At 29.8% G+C, this 24,545-nt stretch overlaps 1 protein-coding gene across 2 annotated transcripts in view; it reads right to left on the reverse strand.

Moving 5' to 3' along the window:
- Positions 1 to 24,545, reverse strand: part of LOC143196900 (neuronal growth regulator 1) — a 367,357-nt gene that overhangs the window by 92,128 nt on the left and 250,684 nt on the right. For both annotated transcript variants that reach the window (XM_076404839.1, XM_076404840.1), the window contains exon 2: positions 22,600 to 22,637. The gene's annotated coding sequence lies outside the window, so the exon portion shown is untranslated. The remainder of the gene's footprint in view (positions 1 to 22,599; positions 22,638 to 24,545) is intronic.

Genomic DNA, 24,545 nt, shown 5'->3' on the forward strand with positions numbered 1-24,545 from the left:
CTAAAGCCAAGCGGTGGAATGCATGATGCATATTTGGTCGCGGAGACTTGCCCTGGAGATACAAGTTGGACCGGATTATGTGGGACAGCTTCTGGGCTTACCAATACACTAAACCGAAACCGCCTCACAGTTGACCCCTGTGGGTCGCTACTGCTACTGCATTAAATTTGAGGATATGGCACCAGTTAATCGGGCAGCCGTTGTTACAGACACAACAGATAGTGAAACTAACTATTGATTTGGGACCTTGAATTAACACATGACTGTATATTGTCGTGTGGGCAAAAGTTATGACTGCAGCGACGGATGAGGTCGTTTCAGCCTGAAAAAGGGGGAGGTTAGCGGTGACGCGGTGTTGAAGCTCCTATTAGATGAGCATGTCGACCAGTTCGCGAACAAGCGCGTTTTCAGAAGAACTTGAGCTGAGTTGTTGTTTTTGGAATGACTGAGATATGAAGTGCTTCATTTCTGGAGTGTCAGTTTGCTTATGGATTTGATTATCTCTGACAAACCATGGAACCTTTAAGATTCCCCTGAGGTGCTTATTTTGGAAAATTTATCCGGCCATGGAATTGTTGCAGTGTCGAAGTTAAGTTGCGAGACGCGCAATGCGTAACGGTTCTTATGGAAAATGATGGCCTTGGTTTTCAGGGGGTTGGTTTAACAATTTGAACCTCCAGAATTTGAACTACTGGACCGTATGATCGAGCTGCTTCTGTAAACGTTCTACAATTGTAACCTCGAACCTGGAGGTCAGGAAGAAAACAGCGTAAAACCCGACGTCAATGTGCTCTTTTATCGGCAGATCTGAAATAAAGAGGTAAATAAGGCCGGGGTCAGGGGGGAACCTTGAGGTAGGCCAGCGATTTGTTTTCGATTGGAAATTGTTTTCCTGATCTTGACCTGGAAAAATTTCTAGGGATGAAGGGCTTAAAGGTCTTCTGGGAGACCTAACCGTTCGCATTTTGCGATCAAACTGTTCTGCCATACCTTGTCGAACGCTCTGATTATGTCCAGAAGAACTGGTCCAAGCTTTTTATGTTGGTCAAAACCGTGATGGATGTGTGTGGCCAGACGGGTGACCTGATGGACGGATGAATGGTGAGCGCGAAAGCCGAATTGTGTGTCAGGAATGATGTAGTCTTCCTTTGCTCGGCAAGCTTCGCAATGGCACTGAGAAGACTGATGGTCCTGTAGTCAGATGGAGCTGATTTTGTGCGTTTTTCTAATACGCCGGAAAATGTTGCAGCCTCATGATGAAGTTAATCATGTTTGCCAGTTCCGCGAGCTGCTTATGTGGGAGCTTCTTTAATTGGATAATCGATATTCTGTCGAGTATTTGAAGCAATTATATTTTTAGCCATCGATATAATTAATTAATTGATTTAATTGAAATGATTTTATAATCATAATCGATAGTTGTACTTAATTTAAAAGTTAATTCAATTCAATGTTATATTTAAAATCAATTTAAAATCAATTTTATAAATGCGGATGTGTATGTGTGCAATGACTAATTTACGATAATTCGATTCAGAGATTATGCCGAATTTAGGAGACAGAAAATGCCAAATAAAGTTCCTTTTTTATGCGCATTTTAAACAACGCCTGTCTACATACGTGGTTATTTTGTGCAAAGCAAATAAAGTGATTTGCTGCATGAAATCGTATATACTTTCCATTGTTCGTCGTATGAAACAGTCTATTTGTCAAAATAGCGATAACGTCAGTGAAAAACCAAACAAAATACATTCAATATATGAAAGTCGTTTTAATTTATTATAGATTCTCAAAAAAGTGCTTAATAAAAATATAATGTTATAAAAAAACTCATTAAAAAGATTCTGAAAGGAAAAAAATCTGGAGCTTAACTAAATTACTGGATAAGGTATCGTGGTTGAGTTTTCCCAAAATTCTTTTAGACTAATAACTGTTAAATAATAAAAGTCTTTTGATGTATTTACTAAGTCGGGTATTATAAACAAATATAATATAAAGTTTTAATAAGTTTGGCTTAAAATGTTCGTCAGGTTTCTTTATTAAAAGAAGATATATAGGTAGAAATGTAAATAGTAACAAATTGTAAAGAAGGACAAAGTGAATTTACGTAAATTCACTATATATTTCGATGTAAAATAAAAATAAATTTCCATGTGCTACGAACAGATATTTGCAAAAGTTTCGTGATGCTGTGGATAGTGGTTTCTATAGTAACTCGCATTTCACACGGAAAATCTCCTACCCAGTTGCTGTTCTGGTGAAAACTATAGCAAAAACTTGAGTTAATGACTGATTTTGAGGCAGTGTTAGATTTTATCGCTTTTTATCGGGAAATGGCCAATACAAAATTGGATGTTTAATAAGTCGGTAGCAATAGTTATTTTAAATGTATGAGTACATTTAGAAGTCAAAATTTTTAAGTAATATATTAATAAGTAGGGCTTTTCATATTTTTATAAGCTATATATTAATCAGCTTAGCGATTTTATCTCATATGCGAAGATTTCATCCTAATATAGATTAACAAAATTCTAGAATAACAAGAATCGTCTATGTTCTGCTTCTTCAGTCGCTTTTTCAGATTCTTAATATAAATGCGAATTAATTAAGTTTTAAGAATTATTTTGATATCTGGTGAACTCAGAACAGTTAAGAAAAATTGTTCTTGCTTAAGAATTGGTAGTAATTGATAATGTTTGGTTCTGGAGATATAGCATATTATTGTATTAGAGGTAATTGTAAAATTTATTACGATATTTCTGTAAATTTTACTGCTATTAACTTGTAATCCATTTTAGGATTCATTAGTAAATGTATTTTGTAGCGAATCAGTAACCAAACATTGCAGGTCACATAAATACATTAATTTGTGCATTGAGAGTTAAAATGAATATTTCTATTTCTTATTTGTTGTTGAGTTTTTAGCCCTCATGTGGATAAAAGGCAAAGTACAAAGCAGTAAATTAACGAAAGCCATAGAAGACAATTCTATCGACGATCTATCTGTAATTGTGAGATTCCAGAATATTACATAAATAGTTAGCTTTAAAGATTGAATAATGGAATAAATACATAAAGAAAAAAGCAATTTTATTTTAAAATGTAGGTAAAGATATTGTTTATTGTTTTACAACAAATATTTTAAGTGAAAAAAACGTGTTAAAGTTAAAAATTATATTAATATATATATATATATATATATATATATATATACATAAAGTGAAATTAATTACATAATTTGCCTAGATGGAACACATGTGACAAATAGATAAAATTAACAGCAATTTGTTAATTATTTTAAACCGCTGATAAATATTAAATGTTTAACGATTAATGCTATAAAATTTGTAACTATATGACATTAATTCTTTGAACCTTTTATTAATTATTTTAATTATTTACTTTATAGACCTAAGTTTTGAGAATTCAATAGTTCATTTTATGATTATAAATATATCACTTTAATATACATTCTATATTGTAAAAAATATAGTGCCTAATTATATTCGTTATTGTTTTAATTAATATACAAATATGCATTACTTCATTTAAAATTCCATGTTAGTGATTATAACATATATACCATATATTTCTCATTTTATATTGAAAATATTGGCAAAACAAGTTTTAGTAATATTAAACTATAATTTTTAAGTAATTTGCTTTAGTCTATTATAAGAGAAAGATGATTAACTTTATAAATTGTGGTCGAATTTCGACCTCAGGGCGAGTACTAATATTGATTAAATGAAGGTGTACGTTTTTTTCATGTGCCCACTTTAATTTTTATAACAGTTAATACATGTATTTTAGTAAAACATTCTTAAATAATACTGTATAATACTGAAGCCATTCCTTTAATTTAACTCTGCAAATAATTCGCTTGTCAGCAGTGAGCAATAAATTGAATAGTATTATTTGCACTCCTTTATATCGCTATACTGGCCAGTTTAGAATTAACAATACATTTTCCAATACACAATGCGCCCATTATGGTATTTATTTGCATCGGTCTTTTTGATACTAAATGTATAAACATATCATCAGCGAATATGACCGATATGAAATTACCCTAAAAGGTTAAATTAAAACATGTTGCTGTCTATATACAAACTGATATGTTTTATGTTCGCATATTTAAAAAATGTTTATTAAAGTATTCGTTTGTTAAATACAAACATTTTTTTTTGCTTTTTTTCATGCAATATATTATAGTTGTTTAAACTTTACCTATTGAGCTTAATTTTGATATATTTTAGAATAAGATAAATATTGTGTTCTGTTAGTTTGGTTGATATGATTTTAAATTATCCTCTCACTTCTAATATTAAAATTTATACAATTTAAACTTTATTTTTTATATCATGTATCAGGACCAAAGCTGCTTAAATATTTGAATAGGCCTTGCTTCCTTATAACCCATATATAATAAAATATCAAAGAATCTATCAACTATCTTACTCTTACTATCTATCTAACAAATATTGTAGGAATTTTTAAAACTAATTCACGTAAGTTGGTAAAAATATTATGTTGATTTTATATTTACTGTTGATTGCCTTGTAGTCGAAATTCTACATTTTATTAAAATAATCATGTTTCACTCATAATAGAGTAAAGATAATAATTTAAAAATGATAAAGCACGAACCTAACGCCCTAAACATTCTTCCTTCGTATAAGTTTTAATCGTGTCAAATCTCAACTCTTTCGGTACTTCCGTTTTCTTAAAAAAGCGAGACAAAAATTTTCGCTAAGTCGATTAATATACAGATAACAGGTCAACTGAAAAGTCCCCGGCCTACATAGTAAAACACATTTTTTGGCAAAATTAGTTTTTTAATTAAACATAATTCCCTTCAAGGTTGATACATTGATTATAACGACCTTCGAACTTCTCGATACCATTTTTGTAGTACGATTTTTCCTTTGCTTCAAAATAGGCTTCAGTCTCGTCGATCACCTCTTCATTCGACGAAAATTTCTTCCCAGCGAGCATTCTTTTGAGATATGAGAACAGGAAATAGTCGCCGGGGGCCCGATCTGGGGAATACGGTAGATGAGGAAGCAATTCGAAGCCCAATTCATGGATTTTTGCCATCGTTTTCACTGACTTGTGAAACGGCGCATTGCACTTTCTTTTTCTTCAAATGCGGCCATTTTTCGGCGATTTCGTCCTTTAAATGGCCCAATAACGCTATTTAATAGTCGCTGTTGATAGTCCTTCCTTTATTCAAGGTAGTCAATGAAGATTATTCCATGCGCATTCTAAAATACAGACGCCATAACCTTGTCAGCCGACTGTTGCGTTTTCCCACGCTTTAGAGCGGGTTCATCGTGTACAGTCCACTCGGATGACTGTCGATTGGATTTCGGTGTGAAATTGTCATGCCAAATATTGACGCAAAAACTTGGGTTTATTACGCTTGATCATCTTCAAACACTGCTCCAATTCATCAAATTGTCGTTGTTTTTGGTCAAAAGTAAGCTCGCGCGGCACCCACTTTGTACAGAGCTTTCTCATACCCAAATATTCGTGAATGATATGATGTACACGTTCTGTTGATATCTTTAGAGTGTCTGCTATTTCATTCAGTTTCAATTTACAGCCATTCAAAATCATTTTGTGGATTTTTTAATGTTTTCGTCGGTAAAAACTTTTTTTGAGCGTCCGCTGCGTTCACCGTCTTTGGTGCTCATTTCACCACGTCTAAACTTAGCATACCAATCCTTGATGGTTGATTTTCCTGGGGCAGTGTTCAGAAACTCGGCATCAAGCCAAGTTTTTGCTTCAACTGTATTTTTCCATTCAAAAAGCAATATTTTATCAACACGCGAAATTCCTTTTTATCCATTTTTTTCACAATAACAAAAGTTGCTTCACTCAAACTGCTATAATTCACAAACTAATTATCCGATAGCTGTCAAATTTATATACGCATCTTTTGGGGGTTAGAGCTAACTAAATAACATATGGACGTAATTCTAGCAGCGCCATCTATGTATCAGGCCGGGGACTTTGCAAGTAATCTGTTATTTTGGTGATTATTGGTATACGTATTGTATTGCCAAAGTTGTTTATATTTATTTGATGTTCATAATCCATTGAATTTAGGTCTCAGAACACTATTTTTAGAAGTTACGATACTATTATATTCGAATTTTAGGGCGGGCATTGAGAAGTGAACAAGTTTGAGTGAGAGGAAATTGCAGAAGAATATTATCATAAAAAAAGTATACGGTTTCTAGAAATATTTTCTATTGTATGTCTATTTAGAGAATATCAAATATAAAATATTAGCAAAATTAATAATGGAAATCTGAAAGCATATAGCGTACTAAAGCATAAATATGTAAATATTTTTATTTCGGTGGTGGTTTATCCCATGGGAAAACAAAAAAAGGTCAAGGAAGCATCACCGTTTAGGCCTAAACTGATTGTCGGGAAGATGAATTATTTATAAATGAAATACAGTGAAATCTTCTAATAAGAACTATAGGATTTCCCGTGCTATAAATCTAACAACGGGAAATCGAACGTCTATGGCTGTTTTGGATTATTTGTTTATCTCCACAAAATAAAAGAAATATACCTCTACGATATAAAAAAATAAAAGTTCACGTCGAATACAAACCAAAAAAAAATCCAACTTGCCTTTTTTCCTAACCAGGGAAACGTTTTAAAGTTGGACTGTAGAGGAAAAGCGCAATTTTATTGAAAAGTTTCGGTGAACTCTTTTCTTGCTAACTTTCTGAATTTACTACTCGTTTATATTTTAAGGTAAAATTTCAGCTATTAATCAAGAGAGTGTTTAAGATGTGCTCGCTAATTAAAAATGATCATTCAAAATGTTTTGTAATTACTAGCATACTTCTTAATATCCATTAGATGGGAAAAACTACGGAAATAACTTTACTAATTTATAAATTCGTCTCAAATTTATGTAGTTAATTCTGACTCAGTTTATTTGTTACGTTATTTTTGTTACTGCTATTTCCATTTGATTAAAATTATTCTGGATAATTTGATTAGTGACTTTATACATGCAGCAAATAGAGGATGACCTTTTTGTAGACTTGATTTCGATTAATTTTATGTTTATTTGTTAACATTACTGTGTCTACAATACAGAAGACTGCCTCATTTAACTGGGCATTCAAATAAGCAATTGGTATTGATTTTAAGCTCGGTTATCTATCTGAAATAAACGTTATTACATCCCATTGCATAACGTAATGCCAGAAAACGTTTGTTCATATAATATTAATTAATAATTTCTAGTGAAAATGATTGCATTTTCGAAAAAAAAAAAATATAATTTTCCTGAAAGCTGCGAAATAATAAACCAATTTGAAATGGAACATTGACAAAGATGCCTACGTGACTGAATCCTAAAGAAGAATTCTGATAATTTCCAGTTATTTTTCGATATTCTCTTCCAAAAATGGCCGTTCAAAATAGTGTCGGTTAGAAGGTCCATAAGACTCTATATAAAAAAAATTGAAATTTTATTCATAGAAAAAATATTTTAGTTATTGATATTGTTATATTATTGAATATTTACTGCTAAATTATTTTATATACCTAGGTTGTGTTAAGAAGTAAATAGGTAGTTAATAGATTTATATTAATTTATTTATAATGCAAATAAAGTTTGAAAGTAGCCTGGCTATTAGCAATTATTTTACTAGGTGTATTGGAAAGCCATTACCGTTTTTTCGAAAAAAAAAACTATATAATTTTCAAAAAAATGGAAAATATGGTTTAGTCAAAGTATTGGCCGTTTGTTTCGATACATATTGCCTATGTTTGCCTATGTTTCAGACAATTTATGGATACCATTCCTAAAAAACTGTTTGTCCTTTGAGCAAAAATATTCATCGATTTATTATCTAACTTTTTCGTGTAAGTGCTGTTCTGTAAGCGCGTCTCTTATTGATGCCAAAAGTTGATAGTCGGACAGGAAAAGGTCGGGAGAATACGTGCGATAATATATCCCATCCAGCTGCTTTCAACACTTCCTTGATCGGTTTTGTTTTATGTGATGTCACATTATCCTGCTGCAAAATTACTTTACCGTGTCTTCCGTCCCATTATGGACTATTTTCGATCAATATATTGTTCAAATTTATTATTTGATATCCGTAGCGATAACTATTAATGGTTTCACCACACAGAGCTTTGTCTTGCGACCAAAACGATTTAGCCTTGGGGTCAATGGGCCGACCTCGCCAGGAGATAACTATGATTTTGTGTTCTTAGAGTTATTAAAATAAGTCCACTTTTCCTCATCCGTCACTATTCGATATAGAAATGACTTCCAATACCTTTGAAGCAGCATTTCATAGATGATATTTCAAATTTCCATTTGCCTGTCGTTCAATTAACGTGGTATATCCTTTCATCTTTTGGATTTTCCACAGTGTGCGTAATCGGTCGCTAATCATTTTTGAGTCACATTTAACGCTTCTGCTAATTGTTTTTAGTTTGGGTCGCGTCTTCATCTAATAACTCTGGTAATTTCGCATCTTCAAACTTGCACGGTCTACCAGAACTTTTTTTGTGTTGCACATCGAAATCACTACTTTTGGATTTTCGAAATCACGCCCCACATATTTTTAAGGTTAGAGTATGCTTACCGTAAGTGTCTACCAGCAAACGACAGCTTCAGTGGCTATTTCCTATAGATTAAATAATAAAAGTAATGCGTACTGAAAATGCACGTTTTCAGACATGAAACTAAAAAATTTCAAATAGGTATAAATATATAACGGTGTTACTTTCGCGAATTATAGCACGCATAACTTTGAAGCTCGATATCAGTAGATTAAAACAACATATGTCTCAAATCATCACATTGCATACTAAAACCTAGCAATATCTGTTCGAAAAACTTATAATAATTTTCCTCTAAACCAGATATATGAATAGTAACTTTAAAACCATAAATTATATTATCTTTTATTCCTAAGTATTTGAGATGTATGTGTTAAATTATCGAGAAACCTTTAATTATACCGTTGTAACAAATTCTAGTGATTTAAAGACAAGGGAGGATTTAAAATTGATGTTCATAGTACAGAGAACGAGGTCATTATTCTATTTGTACTATTTAACCCTTGTGGCCTCTCCGAAGAACCCTACCTGATCATGTCTTCGAAAACCGTAACACTGTTACGCTGCTTTACCCTAATCTTCTTGAAAGTTCATCGATTAATAATCCTGCTTCATGCATGCCTGCAATTCGGCCCCTTTCAAAAGACCCTAATTGGTCGAATGGCACGTTTTGTCGTATGCGAAGCATTAATAACTTTTAAATGAATGTGGTCCAGCCACTATATAAAATAAGAGTGCAACTGGACATTCGGTTACACGTTATTTGCGTTGTTTTTGATTTATTTTTTATGTCAAAGAGAGTAAGTTTTCAAAAGTATTTTCATATTTACATTATAGGCTAAAATAATTGGTTATTAACTTGATTTTTGGCAATCCTTGTCGATATATTGGTGTTTATGTATAATTATATTAATAAGAACTTTTCGTTCCTATAAATAATATTGGTTTGTAACATATACATATTTTTCTTTGTGTAAAAACATTTATTTTAAAATTAAATGTGGGATTAGTAAGATTTTACCAGAAATAAAAGCAAAATTTTTAAAATTCGCCATGTTAAATCAAACTTCAGTCAGAAGGGCTATGAAACATTGACGTCACTTACCGATTCTCAACCGTCATATCTGCATTCAAACGTTTGAACTAGGGAGTATCGATTTTATTCAAAGTTTTGAAAGAACCAAAATTTGTTTAAATTTTGTTACTCAAATAATAACAATCTGTATTGAAAAATTAAATTGAAAAATAAAATAAAATTAATGTTTAGTTAAGATATTTAAGCATTTTTGAAATCAGCCTGAATCAAACTAATTTTTGATACTTCAATATTTATTTTGTGTGAATAAGTTTAACATGAATATTAAATACTTTATATTGAGGTAGTAAAGTTTATTTTCGACAAACTGATAAGATTCAAGTAACTAATTCTTATTAAGAAACTGTTTAAACATTATATATAACGATTTATTGAAAAAAAATCTTTATAATATCATGAAAGTAACTCTTAAACACTTGTAAAACAAACCTAATAATATCCGGACCAATCCATAATATAGCAGGAACAGCTTTCAAATTGCCGTGGCACCAAAACTAGAGAAAAAAAAACCGTGTCATATGAAAAAACATTTCTCCTTCCCAGAGGGTATAAGCGTGAACTCGCAAAAAAAATCCCTTTCTAGTTTATTTTCAGTTTGGTCCCTGGCGGTTTTCAATCACATTTAATCCTTCGGGAATAAAAATGATAATTTTGGTCTTTGGGAAACACATAACTAAAGTAGGATTTTTACCTATTTTTTTCTACCTACGTTCAGTTCTGTAATTCTTCCAATAAAAATAACGTGAAATTATGGGACACGTTATTTCCTCTTCTTTCTTTATCTTTATAATGTTTATATATCTATAAGGAATGTGAATTAGTTTTGAGTGATAACTATACGTGACTGGTTTTATGTTCAGGCTCATATTTGTAGTTTGACTAGTATAATCGTAATTATGCCATCTAGTAATAAAGACTAAAATGAATTTGAACAATAATTTGTGAACTTTGTGGTTATCTGTATTTATGTTATATCTCTGAACTTTTACTAGAATCATTTATTTTGGCGATAAACCCTTCGTCATTTTTTATATTACAGCATTATATCATATTTTAAAACTTACTTTAAAGGGACATAATTAATATCAAACATATTATATACAGAGTTATTTAAATTTCAAACAAAACCTTGTTTGACTTTACCCTTTTCGTAAACAAAACTTCTTATTTATTTTCCATTGTTAAGCAGGATTAAAAAAGTTTTGGGTTGGTTTGGTTTTAGAGTCTGATACTTATCTGATGAAGAAACTACGCCGCGGTTACGTAAAATGTTTTGAAACGTGAAAGCTATGCCGAAAATTTGATAAAACCATCCATAATTTCTACGAAAACGGTTTACCAAAACACCAAAGCGCTTATATTTTCTTTTTTTCGCAACACAGCCTAGCGTGGCTAAATATTAAAGGAATATTTTTGATTATCATACGAAAACATCCTTTGATATCGAACGATATTTTTATGATGTCAAAGTATATACAAATGAAATTTTCATTGAGTCATTGAATGTTATATATTGAAAAAAACACCTTCTAGAATATGTAAACTTAGTAAGTGTACTGCATTATAAGATAAAATTGAAATAAAAAAAGAATATTGCAACATTCTTGCAATTATATTTAAAAAAATCTTAGTAAAATAATCCTAATAAGCAGTAAGCAGTTAAAAAGGCACAAAGAAGGAATACTTATAGTACGATTAAGCTTAATAAATGTCTTGTCTATATATAACATCTGGACTGACTTTATTATAGTGTAAAACAAGAAACATAAAAATATCTTCACGATAAGTCTAACTATATAGACAATATAAATGTTAACCAAAAATGAATCTAGATTTATTGCGGGGAAAAGTTTCCCAGATATAAAACACTACAGAACAACGCGCTGTTGCTAAAAGAAAATCCGTTTTGTGACGAAAAAAGACAATCTCCAAAAATTGCTGCAATACCGTCTCATACAGCGATATTGGGCACTTTATAAACCCAAACATAAAAAGCGAAGAAGACCTTCCAGAGATATGACGTGTTTTTAAAAGATCTCCTGGAAAGTTTCTAAAGAGGCGCCACAAAAAGTAGGAAAAAATACTTAAAAGCCAAAGGGAACTTCTATAAGCATAAGGAAAAAAGGTTCTTATCTTTTATACTGCAATATTCCGTCTTATATTTTTTTATTCATTATAAATGCATCCACATAACTACAAAGGCGACATTCAATAATAGGAAATCACTTTGTAAACTGTTTAAACATTTGCTCTCAGTTTTCATACAACAGGTAAATTAAGTACTGTGTATTATTTAGATATATTGTTCTTAAATTAAATCTTCTGCAATAAATAAGCTGTTTAAAAATGTAAATAAATAATTCCAATATCTAATACATATATTGATTTTAATTAAAGCATTTATAATGATGTCAGATATAGTTGTGTATCACTCTAAGAAATATTATTATGGTTTTAGTAAAAGGACAATCATACTAAGAAACATTATGACTGTTAGATTTTCTTCCCTGTTAATTATAATAAATTAAATGAGCATAAATCAATGATCTATAAGTTATATATATATATATATATATATATATATATATATATATATGTATATAGATAAAGTCATAATCAGTTTTTGGTGACGTACATTTAAGTCGTTTATTTGCAGATGAAAGTGCTATAGACACAATCCTGTAACACAGAAGTTGTAAGTTCGTGAATTCAGGATACGTAAACGTGATAAGTCGTAACCCTCGGAGTTTTGTAAAGAAGAGCCGATAAGCTAGATAAGTTATGGTTCTGGGCATCTATATCAAAGTTTGCCCATTGCAGAAGCGTTAGATTCAAGGGAAAAATGTCCTGCCGTATGCCTTTATGGATGTATTTAGGAAATCTATGGTGTAGTAAAATAATCGAATAAAGATTTTTATTAAAACTTTGCACATTAAATAGTAACGCCATCCTAATAAAACATACCAACAAAATAACATTATTTTGTTTTAAAACTTGTTTATATACGGGTAGGTTTTCCATTTCCATTTCGTTTCCTTTATATTTTCCTACATTTAATTTAACTTGTATAATACGAATAGTGAGCTGGATAATAATGTTCTCATGTTATAAATCTTTAAAGGCTGTACTAAAAGCATAAAAAAGCGTAACATGTAATGTCATAAAGTACATTCAGATTTAGTTATATGTCTCGTATTTGTACCTGTAACATAAATTGAATTTTGTTTCAAGTATTATATGACAAGATACTTCCTGGTTTATTTGATTTCAAATGTAATATATTACATAAATAAATAAATATTAGTTTTGTACCAACACTGACTAATTGCTGGTTAGAAAAATCATCAAAAAATATACTATGAGATGTTATAAGATAAAAGAGAGTTTGTTTTAACTATGATATAATGATTAGAGTTAAGTTGTATATGGTGTATATTTTGGGAGGAAATAAGCAACTACTTTCAATTTAATACTAATAAATACAAGTCTACGATATCCAGTTCTAAATATTAAAAAAAAGAATAGTGTGTTACTTATACATATTACAATATTTTTTAGATATATATTTATGAATTATTGATACTACAAGAGTATTTTTGTGATCTAAATTGGATGTTATTAATACTAAAAACAAGAACAGAGTTACGTAGGTTTTCTATAGGTTGAACTTTTAAAAATACCGTATGATCAGAAAATGGACAGATTTCTCACAAAAGTTTGTTAACTAAGATATATTTTATTTGTTTTTGAATATTGATATATTAAATTGTCACTTGTATAGAAAATAATAAATCTTTTCAATATGGAGCTTGTGTAGAAAAAATATAAACTACATATTACAATAAAATATAGATATATAGTCATGAATGATTGATACCAGAAGGGTATCGTACACAACGCATTCACCTCAAGTCAGACTGTAATTTGAGCTTAAAAATGGAAAAGAATCTCCGTGCCTAGAGTACTAAGCGATGTGCCAAAATAAGGTCTGAAAAAGTCTTTTGAAATTCTCATTACCCGACGGAATGTTGAAAGGGGAGCTTATGTCGATTAGAAAACCACGTTTAATGTTTTTGTTATTATTGCGTGGATTCTACGATTGAAGGGAAACATTGTCTGGAACACGATATGTTTATATATAATTCTCGTTGGAAATTTAAGATCACATATTCCCAAGCATTGTTACCATTTACTATGTAATAATATCGTATAACATTTGTGCTTTAATATAAATCTCATATAAATTGTTAATATATTAATAATATTATTTCGAACTTTATTTAATAAACTAAATAGATACTTTAAATATATTTAATATATTATTATATATTTTAAAGTCTCCTTTTTAGCAACGAGAATTTATCTGGACTGGACCTACTCTTTAGCTTAGGCTCCGAACCACAGTCCTCGGCATTAAGCCTACCGACTGGCTAGTGACGAACTTAGAAATCATCCCAGAAGACATCCGGTCTTACCCAGCTTTGTTACTGGAGTGAATGGGATAATTTCACCCTGTTAGATTTTACACACTTGCTTAGGATAATAACTAATATTAAACAATCACAAACCTAAATTTACGACCATGTCCTAGCAGGATTCGGACCCGCGACAATCACAATAGTAGGTGAACCGTGATGTAGCCTTTACCACTGCGCCAACCAAGCCGGTTTTTTTATTCAATATTGTCATTGAGTCAACTAAAATAAAAACCCATAGGATTTTCTCCATTAATGTCAATTAACAAACGTTATAGCCATTTTCATAATATGCCAACGAAAAATAAACAACGGTGCATCATGTTACCAAAAATTGTGTAATAATCGAAAAGGGTAGTGAAAAATGACTATTATGTCTCTATGGCGATGACTAACATATATTAATTATCATATCTAACAGTAACCGTATATAAATTCTGAAAAGATCAAAAAACTAATGATTTGGAATATATTTTAAGGCTCTTTTTTTAATCCATATTATTTGGTGACGCTACAAAATATTAATTTTATTAAAGTACTCTTAAATTGATAAAAACTGTATATCATAATATAATTTTGTCGTTATTAATCTCTTATAGGTTCGTAAATATTTGCATTGAGCTAAGACTAAAAAAATATTCCGCTATAATATCATAATTCTCAGTATTTTTATTTGGTTTGACAAATAAGGCACGACAAACGAACCGCTCAATATTACACTTTGGAAAAACCCATGTAGGAGTTATTCCCTGTCTTTTGTATCTTTTTTATGGTACATAAACATTTATAAAAGCTCATAGGAGTAACATTTAAGGTTTCGACAATTTTTTTCACCGTCTGAATGGAGTTTTCATAAAATAAGTCCACATAAGTACCCGCATGTGCTATTACGTTGCGTTTCATTGCTACACAAATTGTTTAATACTTTTAATATTTTAACATCACATATTTAATTTTTTTTATTTTTATATAATAATGTTTTTATGAAGAAAAGAGTTTATGAATATGTTTATTATATACGTTTAACGGTTTATTTTATGGAAAACTTTTAAGTTTTAAATGCGGCAACGTAGCGAAGGAAACTTTAAACAAAAGTAATTGTACAACAATATAGGGGGCTTTAATTACGGATGTCGTTAGGAAAAATAATCATACAGGAGCCTGAATAAAGGTCTCGAACGAATATTTAAACATTAATTTTCATGAATATGTGTCTGATATTCTGAAAAGATCGTTTCTTTTGTATAATAACATTTTTAATAGCATACAAACATCATTTTCTAAGCAATGAAACCCGGCAAAGTGTCAGGTTAACGTAATTTTCTGGATTAAGGAATGTGCGTGCCATATTTTGCGTTTACGCCCCATTCTATCCGGTATTATAAATTTACTTTCGGGACGTTTTTAATTTGCCAGTATCATCCACGTGAAAAACGTTTTCCCATTTCCCGTATATTATTTCAAAAAAAAGGCGCTATATCGCAAGAATAAACAGTCATATTTTAGAATTTACCACGGATAATACATATTCCTCTATATTCCTGTTTAAGTTTTTAGTACCTAATGAATACTATAACGGTTATTAATATCACGCTACTCATGACAATGTTTTACGAGCTATGTGGAGGGGTGGAAATGGCGTTCGTATTCTAATATATATTATGAAGGGGGGCGTGTCAAAATAAAATCGAGATAATATAGAGTAGACCGTTCGTAAGTTTCCTTTTGATAATCCTTAAAATATAATCCTACTTAAATATCTTAAAAGTTTTTAAATCAATCGGCTTAAATTTGGGGAAAAGTCCGACGGGGCTAAATCAGGCGAATATGGTGCTTACAGAAAATATTTTTGATGAAAACTGAAAAAAATTCGGTGTGTGAGAAGGCGTACTATCGGATAATGTAAGATGACAGAAACCAAGCTTTATAGGCCCGTACTATTCATAGTATGAAATAACTATCTTACCACAAATGACGTATGTATCCGAAGTGATATTCCGTTTCCATAGATTCTCAGAATAGATGGAATTCATAATTTGCAATACTACGATTCACACTTCCTTTCTTTCACACTTTTTCTTTAACATTTTATTTTATTCATGGTGGTGTTTAATTTACAAATACTTAGATTGATATTTTGTGGATTATTGAAATAATATATTTCCATAAAATTATTCAACAGCTCTAAATTTCATATCTAAAACGGTTAATGACAGTTAAGAGATCAGAGAAAAGAAAGTAAAATAACTAGCTTTCATTTCTTGTTCTCGAACACTTGTACTCTAAGTGAGTGTCGTTCAGACATGTAGCAAGGATTTATAGGCCCATAATAGTAATCAATAATCTTGAAATATTACTAATTAATAATATTCCTTATTACTAATTAATTAATTACTAACTAGATGGAAGTTCACACTTTTTTACCTTCTTTCAAAACTTGTATTAGTTAGAGTGATATTCTGTGGACTGTTGGAGATATATTGCTTTTTAATATACCTCTATAAAATTATTCAACAACTTCAAATTGCGTGTCTAAAGCGGTTAATGACAGCCAAAAGATCAAGGTAAAGAATGTGGCATGACTAGCCATTTAGCATGACTAGCATAGCATGAATTTATTGTTCTCTAACCTCTGTCTTTACTTTAATTGAATGTCGTTTAGGCTTGCAATTTTTAATACTTTTAATGCTTTTAATACTTTTTATTTGGATTTACAATCACTGCAATGTTTTTGCCTTATTTAATATCTATTATAATGATACTCTGTATAATATATAGTACATTTAGTACATAGTACCTAATAGGGTTGTTTAGACTGCAATAAGCTTTTCTACACTTAAATCAATTTGTCTTTTTAGATGCTTTTAGATGCTTGACCTAAGTTGTATTAAGTAGTAATCTATTAATAATTATTTTATAGCTGTACTTATTTGTAACTAAACATACCTACAATTGTATATGAAACATATACTTTTTATATTAAATATAAATTCAAGTTAAAACTAAATCATTATAAGTGTGGTAAGCACATATATATATATACGAATATTATATTTTGAATAACTAACCGTAAATGAAATGAAAAATATGAAATGGTTCAAGTTATTCAAGAGTAAATTATATCTTCCCAGTACCTCGCCCCATTAACAAACCTAAAAGGCTATCGTAAAATTTTCAAGAGGGTTTTCCCATTTAATAAAATATTTGGAACAAAGCAGCTGAAATATGACACGTTCTTAAAGGATATAACATATAAAATACTAAATATTTCAAACCTGACCAACCACCAGCATATAGTCATTAGAAGATCATGGAATAGGATTATGATGGTTCGCTAGATGTAGAAGGGTACCAGGAACGAAGTGCAGTGATATATATATGAAAATGGGTTCATGTTCGAAATCTATGTAATTCAAAGTTACGGTGCATTCTGTATTTATTTATTCTAATGCATAGAAAAGCTTATATAAACGCACAAAGAGTTCTACTATATTTAGCAGTAATTTTTCAATAGTGGAGGTTCCATACTGACATATCTTTCAACTCGAAGTGTATAAATAGCAAGTACTTTAAAGGTAAATATTGATATCTCTGTAAGTCATCTTATATAAGGATTGGTTTATATTAACTTTGTAAAAATGGTGAAAAATCTCAAAGAGAAAATGAAGTTCTTACTGTCGAGGAATAATATATTGAATTTGGATGACGGATAGTCAATTTTTTTATTATGTTTGCAATAATATACTTTATATAGGGGAATAATATTCGGTCATGACAGCGCCTAGAAAATAAATTTATTGTTCGTGTCAGAGGGTAACAAGGATCAAAACCAGAAATCTCATAATTCAAAAACTAGTTGTGAACGTCACATATGTTGCGGTTAAGGCTTTTTTTTTCATCACGGCTGTGGTAATTCCGGATATATTTATGGTCTTTTAGTTCGTCCTTTTCGATTAGATTTTTCATACCTAGTTGCTCTATAATATTACTCTTAATAACACTGATAATTATAATTACTAGTGATCGTCCTGTGGTCAAAATTTGAAAAAATAAAATAATACATGCTTGTATATTAAAACAGGCAATATATGAATAAACTAATATTTGGCTTCAGCATATATATATATTGAAATAATAACGAATACAATTGGGTCGTTTATTTTTTACGATTTATCAATGTATATTAAAGGAATATATTTACAATCAATAAATTAATTATTGATTTTTCAAAATACCATGAAAATATCTTATTTTATTAGCCCTTAAATACCTTTATATTTATTAATACTTTAAAATGTTTTGTTTGTTCTATGTGCTTTATCTATGAAAATTATGTGTTTCTTAAATGTTAAAACTATTTCACCTACATTTTTAAATAGAATTGCATTGTTCTTTGCTTATTTTTCAGCATATAAAATCTTCGTTTGAACTGTTTAACTGTTGTCTGTTGTCTTATTGTTGTTTAAAATAAAAGATATAATTTTTGTCTTGTATGTAAATTTATTCATTTCAAGCTATTATTTTATGTTTTTATGTTAATTTTTATTTTTAATTTGCCTTCTTTGGCTTTAGTTAGTCTACTACTTTCTGATTTGTCTTATGTACCACGTGTGAATTAACAACTCACCGATAAATATAGAATTCCAACTCATGAACCATATCAATTACTATTAGTATTTTAGCAAAAACAATTTCTCTTTATTGTTCTCTGTTTATTAGACATTTAAATAAAAAATTAAGGACAGTCGATTCTTGTTATTCTCGACTTTTATTAATCTATGTCCGGATAAAATTTTTGCATATGTCGGGTTTTTCTTTCACAGCTGTGAATATACCTTCCGATAAAGCAGACCCATCAATTTGTTTTCTCTGCTAAAAATGTAAGATATATAGAGCCATACCTTTCTTAATCGTTTTTTATCTAAACTTGTCATAACTCTTCAATACATTCAACAATACTAGAATAATCCAAAATAATAGAAAATTTGAAACTTAAATCTTAAATATTATTATGATTAATTAAATCTTAAAACTTAAATTTTGTGTCTCTAATATCATTTCAAATATTAAATTTAGGCATTTGGCTCCCGATTCAAAATTTCTGGCCGGTATTTTACGCTGCAACGTTGCCAGAATTTGATTTTAAAAATTACGCGTTCATAGTTAATTTACGCACAACAGAAACGAGGAATAATCTACCATATAAAAGTTTGAACTATAATATAGATTTATTTATTATATCTAAATTGAATGCTTAACTGTTACTTATAAATGCCCCACAATGACAAAATTTAAGTAATAAAATGTTTTAAATTATATAATATAGGGTTAAAACTAAATTGCCTATTTTAGAGAGCGTCAGATTGTGTTAATATAACATTTTCTGAGGAAGTTTGGACCTGTTTCCCCAAGATCTTTGATTTAGTTTTCTTCTGTCATAACAAATTGCTTTGTTTGTCATTTGCGTTCCCAAGAGGAAGGAGAGATTTGATTTATTTGTTAGGGAGTTGCGTTACAAATTGATTTTAGTTAATGGTGGGCTTTCATCACGTCACATTATATTCGAGGTCATTTTAAATGTATATATTATGAAAGGGCGTTTCCTTAATCTGTTTTCCACGAAATTCGTTTTTAATTTAGTATAAAATTAAGTAAAGAGTATTGTTAGTAACAAGATAGCGTTAAAAAATTCCAAAATATATTTTATTTTCTATAATAACTTGAAGTTTTTAGTAATTTCACTATAGTATTATTGTACTGAACATTTTCTAGAATACATTTTATATAGTATTGTGTGGTCCAGTAGTTTATTTTTTGTTAAGGTGGTGCCAACTATAATAGACCTCAAACATAAACAAATAAATTATTATTACTTCTAGAAATTAATAATAATTTGTGTTGTCTCAAAATTACTAACTGCCTCCAAAGCACTTTCATCCAGAATTTACAACAATTTGCAATATATTTTTTAAATTGGAGCTTAGAAATATTTGTGTAAAGCAAATCTAAATAATTTTGAAACAAATATTTGGCTTTAGCATATAACAAGACAATTGAAAAGTCCCCGGCCTACTATAATGAAACATATTTTTCTGGCAAAATTAGTTTTTTTTATTCAACATACTTTCCTTCAACGGTTATATACTGATTATATTTCAACTTTTCGATACTATTTTTGTAGTACGATTTGTGCTTTGCTTCAAAATAGGCCCCAGTTTCGGCGATCACCTCTTCATTCGACGATAATTTCTTCCCAGCGAGCATTCTTTTGAGATCTCTGAATAGGAAATAGTCGCTGGGGGCCAGATCTGGAGAATACGGTAGATGAGGAAGCAATTCGAAGCCTAATTCATGGATTTTTGATACGGTGCATTATCTTGGTGAAGCAGAACATTCTTTTTCTTCAAGTGCGGCCGTTTTTCGGCGATTTCGTCTTTCGGACGATCTAATAACGCTATGTAATAGTCGCTGTTGATGATCCTTCATTTTCAGCTTATACCATACGCATCCTAAAATACAGACGACATAATCTTGCCGACTGTTGCATTTTCCCACGCTTTGGAGTCGGTCCATCGTGGGCAGTCCACTCGGATGACTGTCGAGTGGACATCGGAATGAAATGATGGAGCCATGTTTAATCTATTGTCACATATCGATGCAAAAAACCTGGGTTTATTACCCTTGATCATCTTCAAACACTGCTCTGAATCATCAACTCTTCATTGTTTTTGATCACAAGAGAGCTCGCGCGGCACCTACTTTGCACAGAGCTTTCTCATACCCAAATATTCGTGAATGATATGATCTACACGTTCAGTTGGTATCTTTAGAGTGTCTGCTATCTCATTCAATTTCAATTTACGGTCATTCAAAATCATTTTGTTGATTTTTTAAATGTTTTCGTCAGTAACAACCTCTTTTGGTCGTCCACTGCGTTCACCGTCTTCGGTGCTCATTTCACCACGTCTAAACTTAGCATACCAATCCTTGATAGTTGATTTTGTTGGGGTAGTGTCCGGAAACTCGGTATCAAGCCAAGTTTTTGTTTCAACCGTATGTTTTCCTTTCAAAAAGCAATATTTTATCAACACGCGAAATTCCTTTTTATCAATTTTTTTTCACAATAACAAAAGTTGCTTAACTCAAAATATTATAATTTACAAACTAATAATCTGACAGCTGAAATTTATACAAGCATCTTTTGAGGGTTAGGGCTAACTAACAAAAATATGGATTTAATTCTACTAGCGCCATCAATATGTCAGGCCGGGAACTTTTGAATTGACGTGTTATATTAAAATAATAACGAATTCAATTTGGTCGTTTTACAATTTAGATTTTTTTTTACAATGTAGGAGTGTATATTAAAGGAATATATTTACAATCAAAATATCCTACTACCTTAACCGTTAAACACCTTAATATTTATTAAAGTTTTAAAATGTTTACAAATTACTCTTAATAATTCACAATGTTTTCTATTTGTTCTACGTGTTCCATCTATGCAACTTATGTATTTCTTAAATGTTAGAACTATTTCACCTACATTTTTAATTAAAATTGTATTGTTCTTTGCTTATTTATTCAGTAAACAAAATCTTCGTATGATTGGTTTAATTCTTGTCTTATTGTCGTTTAAAACAATAGATATAATTTTTGTCTTGCGAGTAGATTTATTTTTTAATAATTAGACCCCTAATATTGTAATTATTATCTGCCTCTAAAGAATTTGCATCCAGAGTTTAAGACAATGTGGAATACATTTTTTTAAATTGGAGCTAAGAAATATTTGGGCAAAGCAATTTTATCTAAATAAACCAAATGGCATACCCTGTGAAAATAACACATTCGAATATTTGTCAACCATCTATACGAAATAAACGTTGAATTCTTTATGTTGATAGTATTTACGAAAAAAAATTAAATTTGAAGGAAAAGATTGAGATTAATATGAAACAGGCGCCTTCAAATTAGCTTTCTGTGAATTTAAAATTCAGTTTATGAAAAATATCCAATCCGTATGAATTAATGTTTGAACGTATAAAATATGTATAGTTTTCTGTTTTACTCTCAGCATCCTTGGTGAATACCGTTTAGTAATTTATCAAACTCAATATCGTAGGTTCTGAAATTATCCATGCTGAAGCTTATGGGTTATTAGTTACATCTTAGAGTAAAAGGTCTTGTTACTTTGAGATGTTAAGAACTAATTAATATTATAATAACAAAAAAATGACTGGAGCTTTTTGTGATTTCCAATTCAACGCTATTTTAGGATATTTTCTGAGGTTAGAAATATTTTATATACGATTACTCGATCATCCTTCACTCAGTAATATATTAATTGGGTCCTATTAAACACCAATAATGCTCCATCATTAATTTTAAATTACTTTGACCACTAAAACTTACCTTTTAATCAAATCGATAAGAAAATCTCATTGTTACACCTGAAACAAATAATTGTTTTAATAAAAATCAAATATTGTCTTAGAAGTAAGTAAGTTTATTATAAAATTTGTTGAATCGTCGATATTTTTCGAATTATGATACTTGAAATTTGTCGATTTAAAAGAGTTAAATCAGGAGAAAATTTTAATCCTATATTTCAGCCAGAATTGCTCACTTCTTTATTGGAATTTTAGGATAACTGAAGATTTTTCCGACTTCAGATCTGAATTGAAATGTTCACTTTACTTCTAGGGGTTTTCAGTTTATTTAAATAGATTTTGAAGTCAAATGTGCTCAAAAAATATTTGTAAATTTGCCGTGTAATTATAGTCCAAGAAATTGGTCTGAGATTTTCTCACATGAATTATAACTAAATACTGCAAAAATGATGGGGCGAAATTATTAACCCTTAGTTAATACAACAATATATTAATTTAGATAAATAAGGCAATGATGGTGTGAATACGTGTTGTGATCACCATGCGGTACCTTCACAACAAAGATAATAAATAAAGGAATAAGGAATAGCTAGCGGAAGAGCAAAGCAAAAACGTCGAAAAAAGACGAATAAAACCACGAAATAGAGGATAAGAGTCAAGAATTTTGAAAATTGGATGTTAGGACACAAAAAATAGAGAGGAATGCAATAAATGTTTTAGGTTAATGTTAATAACTATAATAATAATAAAGTTAATATTAAGTTAAAATTTCAGGAATATTTTGACAAACAGACTAGAGCCATAAGAAAATAATTAATTTTAGATAAAATCTGATAGAAGGAAAGTGACATATAAATAAAGAAATAATAGTTGATAAAACTAATAGAAAATGTCGCAAATTGAATACAGTGATAGGATAAACAAGAAGAAAACAAGGAAGAATAAGAATAATATGATAGGAAATAAGTACCAAAAAACATAGAAAGTAAAGACGAAATAAAATATATTAAAATAATCAAAGCGAAAATTCGAAAAATATCGAATTGATTCAAAAGAAAAGTAATGAAAAGATAAAAGGATAAAAATTCATAGAAGAATAAAATGAGATTGCCAAAAATATGAAAATGGTGATAAAATCAAAACAAAAGGTAAAAGATTAATATGGAAGAAAAAAAGGCGACAGAAAGTACTGATATACTTTAAAGGAACTATAAGGAAAATGTACTTAAATGTAATATGCTATAAATTTTAAAAACTAATAACATATTCTGTAAATTTGAATAAATGAATAAAACTATTGAAAATTTGTGTAGTCACTTTCATTTTAACTGCTGCAAATTTTCATTACTTCATTTATATATTTATATAGTCTTTAGCATTTATCCATAATTCTCACCAATGTATATATATATATATATATATATATATATATATATATATATATATATATATTTTTTTTTTATTATTTTTTTATTTATATATTTATATATATTGAAAAAATAATAAATGATCCAGGCTAATTAAAATAATAATTTCTTTACGCATATTTTTAAATAAAATTGCATTGCCCTTTGCTTATTTATTCAACATACTCTCCGATGTCTCTCTCCTCTATACTCTATCCCAGTTAATAGATTTATTTATTTCAAACTCTTATTTTATATATTTTATATATCTGGAATTTTGCGTCTTTAATTTGCATTCTATAGATTTCGTTAATCTACTGTTTCCTACTTTGTCTTGATAACTAACAAATCAGGAACAAAACAGGAGTTCTTAATATTTGTTGCCAAATTTATTTTAACTGTTGATGTACAAATTAACGTATTTTCTGCTTGCAATATTTGGCTAGAGCTTTGATAAAAATGAAAAAATTATAAAATACTCTGTAAATTTAATAACAGTTTTATAATATTTTTTTAAATAATATTTTTACTGGGATTGAACAATCGATATCTTGCGTTAAAT

This window comes from Rhynchophorus ferrugineus, unplaced genomic scaffold (assembly GCF_030347505.1).
Source record: "Rhynchophorus ferrugineus isolate W39M unplaced genomic scaffold, kcgeb_rfMv2 rfM5, whole genome shotgun sequence".
Taxonomy (NCBI): domain Eukaryota; kingdom Metazoa; phylum Arthropoda; class Insecta; order Coleoptera; family Curculionidae; genus Rhynchophorus; species Rhynchophorus ferrugineus.